Source organism: Phascolarctos cinereus, unplaced genomic scaffold (assembly GCF_003287225.1).
Source record: "Phascolarctos cinereus isolate Bilbo 61053 unplaced genomic scaffold, phaCin_HiC Scaffold_4;HRSCAF=312, whole genome shotgun sequence".
Taxonomy (NCBI): Eukaryota; Metazoa; Chordata; class Mammalia; order Diprotodontia; family Phascolarctidae; genus Phascolarctos; species Phascolarctos cinereus.
Genome location: NW_027555847.1, coordinates 355,328,409 through 355,341,038, shown reverse-complemented (window position 1 = coordinate 355,341,038; position 12,630 = coordinate 355,328,409). Strand labels below are relative to the sequence as shown.

The 12,630-nt window shown below is 36.7% G+C and overlaps 1 protein-coding gene across 1 annotated transcript in view; it reads left to right on the top strand.

The window, feature by feature from the left end:
• NIPBL (NIPBL cohesin loading factor) overlaps positions 1 to 12,630 on the top strand; it is a 266,866-nt gene that overhangs the window by 62,654 nt on the left and 191,582 nt on the right.

The window sequence follows — 12,630 nt, the reverse complement described above, 5'->3', positions numbered from 1 at the left end:
CTTTTCTCCTAGCCCCTTCCCATCCTCCTTCCCTTTTGGGTACGATGAATTTCTGTGTCCAACTCTGTGTGTGTGTGTGTGTGTGTGTGTGTGTGTGTGTGTGTGTGTGTGTGTGTGTGTGTGTGTGTGTGCGCGTGCGCGTGCGCCCTCCTGGTCTGGGAGCCTGTAACTTTTTGTTGATTCCAGTGTAGTGTAATCTGTAGAAGGTTGATTCCAGTGTAGTGTGATCTGTAGAAGGGCTGGTCCCTGACCTCTTTATCTGCACTCTAGTTCTCATAGAGGTAGAGTCCATGCTTCCTTGTTATTGTGACTGCTTCGCTCTGCCCAAGAACTGTGACTCAGAAGTGGGTAATGGACAACAGAGCTGCCAGTTGATATTGGATCCTGCTCCTGTGGCTAGTACAGGGGTGCCCTGGGATCTCTTTCTGACAAGGTGCAAGGTCCCCTTACCATCCCAGGGTACTGCTGATGCCCCACAGCCTACATCCAGTGCTGCTTCTGCCATGCTGTGCTGTTGGCCAGCACCTACCCCAGTGTCCACATACCTCTTTTTGCCTAAGCTATCTTGGACTTTAAAGATAACCCATTGTGTCTTTTTCTGCACTTTCTTATTCTGTATTCTGTTTGTTGTTTCCTATTGTTGTTTTGTATGAGAGGTTTGGGGAAGGTGTGACAGTTGTGGCTTTTTATTTCACCATTTTAACTCATCCCTTCCATTCTAATTTTTAAGGAGTTTTTTTCTTCAGGAAGCCTTTATGCGTCGTTTACCAAGCTGTTAATTCTCTTTTCATCACTTTCTTAGCTTTCATTTGTTTTCCCATTTTTTTCTCTCAACCACTCTTATTTGGTTTCTAGAACAATTGTTTTTTGCTTTATAAAACCTCTTGGTTTACCTCTTGCTTTAATTCTTCTGGGAACTCTTGTTGGTCTTGTGTCCAGTCAATGTTTTGTTTTTTTTTTCTTTGAGGTGTTGCTTGCAGATATTTTCAAATATTGTTTTCTTCTGTGTGTTTGTGTCTTGAGCTTCCCTATTACTGTAGCAGCTCTTTATGGTTAGATTCTTTTTTTGTTTGTTTGCTCATTATTTCAGCCTACTTCTTGACTTTGGACTTTATGTTGTTATTGAATTCTGATCATTTCTGGGTGGGTTTGGGGGGAGAGCCCATTTGAGCTGGCATGAACTTCTGCTGCTGCTGCCTTCATAGCTCAGTCTAGGTGGTCTACAGGTTTTCATTGCTTCCAAAGTGATATAGTCTGGGGAGAGGGCTGTTCATTGACCTTCTATGACCTCCTATATGAGTTCTGCAAGTTTCTGACCTAGGTTTGGGTCTTATTGGCTTGTGTGTAGTTGAGATTCAGTAGAATGTTGCTGGAACTCAGTCACTATTAATGAGGTTCTGTAGGTGCAGCGTGACTGAACTACTGGTTCTCCTTTGGTCTTGGTCTTCAGCCCTACTTTTTCACTGAATGATTATGTGCTGGGCTAAAAGTTGAAACTGAGTCACCCTCTGCCCCTATGCTAAGAGCTGTAAAGCTAAGTTTCTGGAATTTGTTTTGGGCTCAGTACTCAGCTGTGGCCCACACTTGGTCACAGCCACTCCTCTCTGCCCCGAATCTCTGACTCAGAACTGAGTAATGGGTGATAGAAATGCTAGATGGTATCTATTCTAGTGCTTCCTGCTCTGATGCTTGGTTTTTTTTCTGACCCTGGAGTGTTTCTACTTCCTACCATCATGGGTTGCTGGCCAGTCTTCATCCCAATGTGCACAAACTACTATCCTCCTAAGCGGCCGTGGGTTAAAAAAAAAATGACTCAATGTACCATTTTCTTAGCTGATCAGAATGTGGTCTGGTATTGTTTTGTAGATTGTTAGGTAAGGGATGTGTTGGAAGAGGTAGGCAAAAATGCTGACTCTTACTCTGCCATCTTGACCTTGTTCCCCTACCCCCCCGTGTTCTTTTTTTTTAAAAAAAATTAATATCTCTTTTAACATTACCTACATTTCCTAATGTGTGTCTCCTCCTTCTATTCTTAGAAAGCAGTTCCTTATAATAGAGAATTTTGAAAGTGGAGTAAGGAAAGACATGGTGAACACACACTTGTAATCTCTGCTACTGGGACGTCTGAGGCTGGAAGATTCCTTGAACTTCAGTGTTGTGAGCTTCCTTGTGTTTTATCTGCACTAAGTTTGGTACCAGTATGCTTAACGTCTGGGAAGGAGGGACATATTAAGTAGATTAGCAATGAGATCAGGCCAGACTTGGTTGGATAGGAAAACCCAAGCTTTAAAAAGCAAGAGCAGTAGAGGAGGGAGAAACAAATCCAATTCAGCAGAACCTACCAGCATATTGATAAAGTCTAATTTTATATGTTGTACTCTACACCTATAGTCTTCTGTCTCTTCAGATAAACAAAGAGAGGCTCTTTCTCATATTTTTGGACTAAACTTGGTCATTATAATTTTGAAGCTTTCAGTTTCATTCTTTTTTTGTTGTTTTTGTTCACATTGTTATAATCATTTGAAATATTGTTTTCCTGGTTCTGCTTACTTCACTTTGCATTATTTAATATGTCTTCCCACCCTTTCTATTCCTCATTGTTTACGTCATAGTAACATTCCTTAATATTCATATACCATAACGTGACTATATTTTGCCTCTTTTTGTATCCCCAGCATTTAGCACAGTGACTGGAATATAGAAGGCTCTTAATAAATGTTTATTCATTGACTGATTTAGTCCTTCCCCAGTTGATGGCCATCTACTACAACAAATGCTGCTATAAGGATTTTGTTCCATATGGAAACTTTTTTCTTTTTGACTTCCTTGTGATATATGCAGTAAAGTCTCTGGGTCAAAGCGTATGGCTATTTATTTAAGTCACTGCATACAAATAAGTTATAGTTATTTTGACTTGAGTTTCTTTTATTATTTGTGATTTGGAGACTTCTTTTACATGTTTGTTCATAGTTTTCGATTCTTTTGATAACTACTTATATCTTTTGATGTTAACCTTTATCTTTTGGGGATGCTGCTTTTCTATTACAGATCACAAAATTAGCACAGAAGCAAAATATAATATTGAAGAATCTCATTGTTTTGGAAGTCTTAATCTGCTAAAAGTAGGGTATCTGAAATTCTTGCCTCGATCAATTTATCACTCAGAAGATTGGAATTCATCTCTACTTATTAATTTAAAAATCTCTGGACTCATGAAGTGAGGATTTTAGATGCATTTTAATGTCATTTCTAACTCCAAATTCTATAATTTGTCCTATGAAAAATCACAAAGAAAATTACTATTGTGGACTAGTTAAAATAAGTTCTGGAACCTTGTAAGAAATAGAGCATGCCATTTTAGATATCATAATAGCCAAGGAAGAGAATTTTGATCATAGACATATATCTTAGACTTAGATCATGTATGTCCCCAGAAAATCAGATAAGACACTTCAAAAACAAAATTCCAACAGACACAATAGCTATGGCCTCTTTAGGAAGAAAATTGAGAGCCACCTAAAGAATCCAACATGGCCACACTGACCTCTCCAGTGAATTCATTCTAAAAGATCAGGTTGAACATGTCCTTTTCCTGAGGAAATAAAATCTGTGTCATTATCCTTGCCTTCATAATTCTTAAAGGAAGCATGTTTTATATCTATCTATGTAATGTTTAAACAAATAACAATTTAAAGGACTAGATTGAATTTAATACGAGGTGCGTTACTGTTTGACTTTAGCAAGCACAGCTTGTAAACTTCAGGTTGCAGATAGGTTAGATTAGAGACAGACTGACTGTGGTTGGTTGCTGCGGGTCACATGACAGACAGGAGAGTGTGCATTGGCAACCGTACATTTTTCTGGGCCGCTGAAATCCTTTGTTGGTCAGTAAGCAGGCTTTTTGTTGTGCAGGCCAGATGCAGTGGATACGGAGAGGAGTACCTAAGAGTTCAAGTTCCCCTCATGTGAATATCATCTTTAAGACCCTGGCCATAACACTGAATCTTTCATTGGCTAGAGAGAGAATTGCAGAAGAGTTAAAGATCCACATTTGAAGAGAGAGTTTTCATCACTGGAAATTCTCTACCACAGAGCTGATTCTGCACCCCCCCCAAAAAAAAAGTTTGGTATCATCGTAAGCATTCTAGGCCATTAGGAAGGGGAGAAAATCATGGTGCAAGAATTAGCAGTAGGCTTCATGGAAGTGGGATTAGAGATGAGCTTTGAAGGATTTGAGGGTTTGTAGACTTTGGATGAGAAGACAAAATTGAAAAGTACATTCCAAGTAAGGGGTACAGAATGAACGTGAAAGAATGAGTATAATTCACGTAAGTAATACTTTACTAGTGGTCAGCTAGGTAGGTGTCTTAGCGTAATAGAGTGCTTGGCATCCTGTCAGGAAGACCTGTGTTGAAATATGGCATCAGACACTAGCTGTGTAACTCTGGGCAAGTCTCATAATCTGTTTCCCTCAGTTTCCTCATCTGTAAAATGGGGATAATAACACCTACTTCCCAAGGATGTTGTAAGGATAAAATGAGATAGCAATTGTAAAATGCTTTAGCATAATGTCTGACATGTAGTAAGTACTATATAAATGTTAGCTATTATTATTACTATATGCATTGATTTAGTGTATATGGCTTTTTAAACATGTTTATATACAAATATGTTGTCTGTTTTCTTGAGAGCAGAAACAGTTGTAAAGTATCCAATTTAATGCCATATAATATTAAGCATTTAATAAAATTAGGCTAAGGATCCTATTTCTTTTTTCCCCCCATGAAAAATTGTAACTTTATTTTAAATTTTGAAAAATGAAACTAGAACTTTCAAGTTAGTGCTGTTCCTACATAAAAAGAGATTTATTTTAAAACTTAAAATTTGTATCACATGGAAAATGTTAATTTTGTCTTAACTCCTGATATATTCTGCCCTGGTCAGACCAAATCTGGAATATTATCAGTTTGGGGCACTATATTTTAGGAATAATATCTATAGTTTGAGAGTGTCCAAAGAAGGACAACCAGCAAGGGGAAGGATCTGTATAAGTTCATGCCACATAAGGATCAGTTAGTATGATCATCTTAGAAAAGAGAAGACTTGGAGGCCTAGAGAAAAGTCTTTCAGAAGTCTTCTACAGCTGTCATGTAGAAGTGGAATTGTACTTGTTCTGTTTGGCCTTGAGGCATAGCTAGGACCTAGTTGTGGAAGTTGCAATAGATTCTAGATTCAATGTGAGGAAGTATTTGTTTACAGTTAGAGACAAAATGGAATATTTGGCCCCCAAGGAGATAGTGCTTTTCCCTTTATTGCAAAGCTGAAATGACCACTTTTCTGATTTGTTGTAGAGAAGACTTTTTCAAGCATAGGTTGGAGTAGATGACCAATTCATGCTTTTGTCTAACTCTGAAATTGTGACTTTTATTATTCCCTCGGACTCTCTGTATATGTATGTTGAGTTCTGAGTGAAAATATGTATTGTGGAGCCTAACTGCTTTTGAGTCTCAGGGCATAATCTGTGTAAAATAAGGAAAAAATTTTAAGGAAAGGTTTTTTTTGATGATGGGGTTTTTTTTAAGTGGCTGATGAAACAACTCAGTTCTTGAAATAAATTGTTTGGATGTTTTAATTTAACTTGTCCTATGAACTCATTCCAGTTCAGATTAATAGAATCAGGTAGAATGTGATCAGACCATCCTCTAGTTACCATTGTTTGAAGAAGATAATTTGGAGAATAAATTCTAACAAAAAGACCACCAATTCAAGCTTATTTTAATGATGAATCATGTAAATTATATGAGCAAATTTAAATAAATAGAATCAACTTCAGTGATAATGTTAATAAGACTGGTAGCATTGAGTACATGTAGTTCTTTATAATAAGAAACACATAATAATAATTTACTATTTCTAGCCCATGTTTACCAGTGCTTCATAGGATCTTTAATTGAGTAAGGGGAGTAAGGAAGAGAAAGAAAGGAGGTCTGGAATTTGAAATAGGAAAAGTGAGGCAAAAATCACTAAAGTTGAATAACAAAGCAATGTGTCACATTTATGTCTTGTTTTAAAATAAATTCCTTATTTTATGGTTAATGTTTCAGTTAGATGTCCTTGTAGTAATAAAAGCATGTGACTGTTTAGTAACTTGCTTTTTTATATTTTCAGACAGGAAGGGATTCTAACTTTTGACCTATCAGAAATAATAGCTTTGGACTTGGTGGGAGGAGAGTGGAAGTAATCGTTTTCAAATATTTGAAAGTCTACCTTATGGAAAAATATTAAATTTATTCACTATAGATCTGAAAAGCAGAGTACTTCCTAGAAGTTATGAGACATATTTTAGTTCAACATCAGGCAGAACTTTCTTAATAATTGGAACTTTTAGAAACTAAAGTGGCTGTTTTTTGAGATAGTGAGTTGTTACTGAAAGTATTTACACATTATTCTAGCCAAACTAGAACACACTAGCTATTTCCCGATCGCCCACCCCCAGATTCAAAAATATGGTTCCCTATTTCCTCTAGGATAAAACATGAAGTCCTCAACTTGGCATTTAAAGGCCTCTAGAAACTGGCTAGCACTTAATTTTCCAGCATTATTTCATATTATGCCTGCTTCACACACACTTACTTTCAGCCAAGCTGGCTGATAGCTGATCCTTGTATGTGATATTCCATTTCCCTCCTGTGCATTTTCACAAGTTGAACTCTATGTCTGGAATGTACTCCTTCCACAGTCTTACTCTTATGATTACTAATTTCCTTGAAAGCACAGCTCAGGTGCCACTTTCATAGTCTAGGCCTTTACTGACTTTCCCCTTCCAAAAATTATTAGTATTCTTTCCCTCTGAAATTTACTTTGTTTATATTTTGTTTCTTAATCTGTATACATACTGTATCCACCTAGTAGAATATACTCTCCTTAAAGGCTAGGACTCTCTTTTTGTGTTTACAAAGTACCTAAGTCTTTTTCTTTTCTTTTTCTTTTTCTTTTTTGATGAGAATGGGTGGTAGGAGTTGTGGACCTGTGACTCCTTTCAGTGAAATTCCCCTCACTGTTACAGATTGGCAATTGATCTGTTATGTTAGTCTTAGAAAGTTAATTTAGGCACCACATGGTAAAGTGATTTGTCTTTGATCATAATGCTAACGTGTCAGAGGCATGACTTGAATCCAGGTCTTCCTGCCTCCTAGGCTGGCCCTCATTCCACTGTACCAGGCATCCTTTCAACTACTTATATGCTGGATGGTTTCAGGTAAGTTTCATTTAGCAATTGGTGAAGCACTTTCAACAATCCTGAAATGCTCTCAAACTGAAAAATCATCTTTTTTACTAACAATAGTCTTCTGATGGGCAATATTCCAATAGTATAGTGAATGCAGTACTGAGTATGGAGTCATTAAGACCTGGATTTAAACCTACCCTTCTTGCTTATTAATTAGTCAGTAAATCATGTATTAAGTGCCTACTTTGTAGTGGGCTCTTTGCCAAGCCGTCTAAGAAAAAGGCAGTCTCTCCCCTCAAGGAACTCATAATCTAATGGAGGGAAAGACAGTTCACAAAAGGAACCTGAAAGGGGATGGGATACCCAGCTTAGAGGCATGATGGAGAAGTCCTAAGTAGTACATTCAGGTGGGAAATTAAGTAAACCTGGGCAAGTCAATTTGATGTCTGCTTGCCTTATCCAGCTCTCTAAAACTCAGCTATTAAATCACAGCCTGGTTGAGACCTTCATTGGTAGAAAGAGTCCTCCACACCAGAAGTTTCCTGAGGCTCTAGAAATCACAGATCCTTCATTGATACTCTTAAAGGGCAGATTTAAGTCTGGCCTTGTCACTTCTATGTTAAATAATCTTTAATTCATCTCTTCCCCTTTTCCCTCATCGGTTTCTTCATCTTAAAGACATGAAGGAAGGAAAGCCAGGGTTATTCACTTGAACCTTTTTTATGTATCCAGTTTCTTCTCAGCCTATACTAAATCATTAATCAGTCATAACAAATTAGTTAAGTGCCTGCTATATGCCATGCACTGTGCTAAGCATTGGGAATACAAAGAAAGATTAAAAAACAAAATAAAACAGCCTCCGATCTCAAGGAACTCATAGTCTAATGGGGAGACGGTATGCAAGCAACTAAGTACATGATATGTACAGGGTAAATTGTAGATAATCTCAGTGGAAGACTGGGAAAGGATTTTTGTAGAAGGTGGTAGTTTAGCTAGGATTAGGTGGTACAGATAAAGAAAGAGATAATTCCAGACATGGGGTGAGGGGGTGAGGACAGCCAATAAATATGCCTGGTTTGGGCAATTTGGGCAACATAATTTATAAGTCATTGATGTCCTCTTTTCTGCATGTAAGTACATGTAAGTTTGTAGCTTTATTGAATTGTTGGTGTTATACTTTTATTTTTTTCAGTGTTCTCAATCTTTTCCAACTCACTGTTCCGTTTCTTTTAGCCTTGGCTTTTTAGCCATATCTCACTCTCATTACTTACATGTTGTTGAGGGCAATTCTACTCACAAAGATATTAATTGGTTAGAAGTTACAGGTTTTTCTGAACTATAACTTATGAAAAGGGGAACTAGGAAGTCAGTTTTTTATGTTTTAGCTAGTAGAAAATTTGGAAATCCTTGATGAGAGTTGCTAAAGTACAGTGTAGTTAATAACCTAGAAATGTTTTCCTCAACATTCATAGGGCAATTCAGTAAATATAAGCTATGTAAGAAGAGATTTTATGGTGCCAGGTAAAATTGTAGTTTTCATCTAATTCATTATGGGTAGGCATTGGGAAAACTAGGCAAGGCAGTGCCAGGATTTAGTTCCCTTTTTGTTCCTTCCACCCACACCCCTGCCAAACCCCACAGCACCAAGGTAAGCAGAACACATTTTATATGACTTCTGACATGGCCTGGATGAGATGGGAATTACCAACTCTTTTACTTCTTGTGAGATGGATTTAAGCTGGACCTTAACTTACCAGGTTCCCTGCACAGTACTGCCTTCTAAGACCTTCCTGGCCTTACCATTTGATCTCCCTCTGTGCTCTATAAACCACAAATTTCTGTGGTCTAAGCTCTTATTGGACCTAAAGAAATACCTTGTACCTTGCCATTTATCCCTGCTATACCCTTAGGACTTCTAAGCCTTTCCATTTGTCCTGTAGCTAATCCAATTGGTCCAAGTGTTAGCTCTTTGAGAACAAGGAATGTCTTATTTCTGTTTGTAGCCCAGCATTTAGCATTTAATACTGTAGTAACAACACTGTTCTCTCTATTGCCTTCTGTACTTTATTAATTTTTTTTTACCTTTTCCTTTTTTTATTTTCCCCTCAACTCTCCCTTCCCCCACCCCCACGTAATAGGTATAGTCAGGCAAAACAAGGTAGTGTTAGTGGTAGTATCCAAAACTGTATGTCTTTTATACCTATATCTATACCTATACCTATAGCCCAATCACCTCACTGTTGTATCCTTTTTTTGTTACTTTTTTGGAATTATGTTTGCTCTTAAGCCACTCACAGATTGTCCCTTAAGGGTGTAGTATTAAATACATACATTATTCTGGTTCTGCTTATTTGCTTTTGGGGTGTTTTTTATTTTCCTCCAAGAAAGAAAAAAAGAAAAAGATGGGTTGATTTGAACCTCAGTTGAAAAATGCTCCTTGAAAGAAGCGCTTCTTCAAAAGTTTTTAACAATTATTGATGGAAATGGAATATCTGTGCCTGTGCCTGTGAAGTACAACTCTTAAGGGAATTGAACCAAAAAATGTCAGTAGTTTGGCTTTTGGGGGGGGAGCAATTTAATTTTGCTACTATTAAAAATGTACCATTTGGCCACTATTAGACCTCTTCCCCAAAGAGAAAAAGGTATACGATATGTAGAAAAATATTTATACTCACTTTTTTGTTGTGGCAAAGGACTAGAAACTAAGGGAGTGTCCATCAATTCATGAATGGCTGAACAAATCATAATATGTAAGTGGAATCATATTGTTCTGTAAGACACAGTGAAAGACGATTTCAGGGAAACCTGGGAAGATTTGAATGAACTGATGCAAAATGAAGTGAGCAGAATCAGGGGAAGAATTTATACTTTAACAATATTATAAAAACAAACAACTTTGAAAGACTTAAGAATTCTGATCAATGCAAGCATGATCAGCCTTATTTCCAGAGAACCCATGATGAAGCATACTACTTCCTGACACAGAGCTAAAGGATTTAACATACAGAATGAGACACATTTTTTGGACATGGCCAGTGTGGGAATTCGTGTTGTTTGATTGTGCTTATTTGTTACAAGGGTTTTGTTTTTCCTTTTTCTAGTTGGAGGGGGGATTGAGAGGGAGAGAAAATAAACGTTAATGGGAGGAAATTAATTTAAAACTGTCATTTGCTTCTTTTCTAAATGTGTAAAGCTAATTTTTTTAAAAATGAGCAACAGTTCCTGAAATTACGAACAGTTTGTAATGAAATATATATATATCAGTTGATTTTTCCCATTTGAGCTCAGGAACAAGTATAACTCAGGCTGCTGAGTCAAAAAGAGCAGCTCTTTTCTTTATTTTTCAGATTCGGAATTGAAATTAAGGCTTTGCTCAAAAAACAAAAACAGAGCAAACACATTGAAACTAGAAGTAATCTCAGAGATCATCTAGTGGAAACCCCTTATTTTACAGATGAGTGAACTGATTTCCAGAGAGGGATAGTTACTTGCTCAAGATTACACAGATGTTTTGTCAGGGGCTAGATTTGAACCCTGATCCTTTCAGTCCAAATTCAATACTTCTACTGTACAGTTACATGTAAAAATCAACAAGATAATGACATTGATTTGAAGGGTAAGGAAGAGTAAAGAATGGAAGTTTGTGGATTTCAATTACCCCAAAAGGATTGTGGTGCCCTCAACAGAAGTAGGGAGGTTTGGAGGAGTGGTAACTTTGGGGTGGGAGATTTTGGATGTGATGGGTGTGACATACATTTGGAACATGTAGGTAGGGATGTGTAACAAGTAGTGATGATGTGATATGTATAGATGGATGAATCATCTTTATAGAGATGATAATTGACCCCATAGGACCTGATAAAGTCACTGAGAGAAGGTATAGTGAAATTAGAGGGCTCAAGATGCAACTTAGGGGTGAGAGAGTGATGATGAGTCAACAAAAGAAGACTGAAAAGTAGTAATTCAGGAGGAAGTTATGGAGAGACTAGTGTCATGGAAGCAAAAAAGGAAGAATGTAAGTGGAGAAGTGGTAGCCAACAGTGTCAAAAGTTGCAAAAAGGTAAAGTTAAGGACACTTGGAAATGTTAATAGTTAAGAGATTTTTGACAGCTTCAAAATGAGCTACCTGAATTCAAGCAAGTAACTTGGCATTGTTAGTTGAAGAGCTTTTATTTTTATAAGAACTTTAACTGTGAATAATACAGGCCAAGAAACAAAAACACTGAGGCTTTTCTTGATCCATTCTCCAAATTTTCATACTCTGCTTAGATCAATAAAAAAAATCTGATGGTCCTGTATTGACTCAGAAAACCATGTATCAACATATTTCTCATGTTTGATTGCTTTTTTATTTATTTCCTAATGATATTTTAATCTGTTTCAGGCTACACTTGAGTCACAGAGAGTTTGACACCTCAGACTAATGTGACAGTAATAATAAGAATTATTTCTATTAAAATTTACTTGGTTGTAGAAAAATATGAAAATTATTATTAAGAACAATATATTAACTTATGCATAGAATTAAAAACATTTTATGATTGAAAGGTGATAAGGTACATATAGAGCAGATTAAGATGATGTTCAGAGTCTTTGGGAACATCTCTACTGATTTTATCAAGAGCAGGTTAATTTTGAAGATTATATATTCTGTAGCAGTTTCTTCTGCTGTACTAGGCAGCTAGGTGACTTGGTGGATAAAAGCATTAAATGTGGAGTCAGAAAGATCTGACTTTGAATCCTCAGATACTTACTAGCTCTGTGACTTGGGACTTTGGACAGGTCACTTAACTACTATCTGCTTCATTTCCTCAGCTGTAAAATGGTGCTATTAAAAATAATAGCACCTCCCTCACAGAGTTGTTGTAAGGATTGAATGAGTTCACATATAATATGAACCTTTAAAACACTATTCAAGTGCTAGATGCTGCTGCTGCTGCTGCTACATACTTTCACCACCATCATTATCATCTCCAATTCTATGAACTTCATATTTCTGAGTCCTGCAAAACATTTGCAATGTCACAAATCTTATTTTCTTTGGCTGTCCACTACTATTGATTTTCAAACTTTCTATCTTAACTCTCACTTTTATTTTTCAACCTATGTTTTAAAAGTAATATCTATCACATGTAATTTCCTTTTCTGAAATATTCTAGAGTTTTTCAAAGCTCTGTTTTCTTTATGGTTTAAACTTTATTATAGAAAATAAGTTTTGGTAATGTTATTTTAAGGAAAACATATTTACATGTCATTCTAAATGTCAAATGATGGCATCCTCAAATCTACTTAGCCATACCTAACCTTCCTCATGACTTACAGTCTCCGATCTCCAGTCTCCCATTTCCAGTTGCCTGTTGGACATCTTAAAATGAACTGGATGTCTCATAGATATCTTAAAC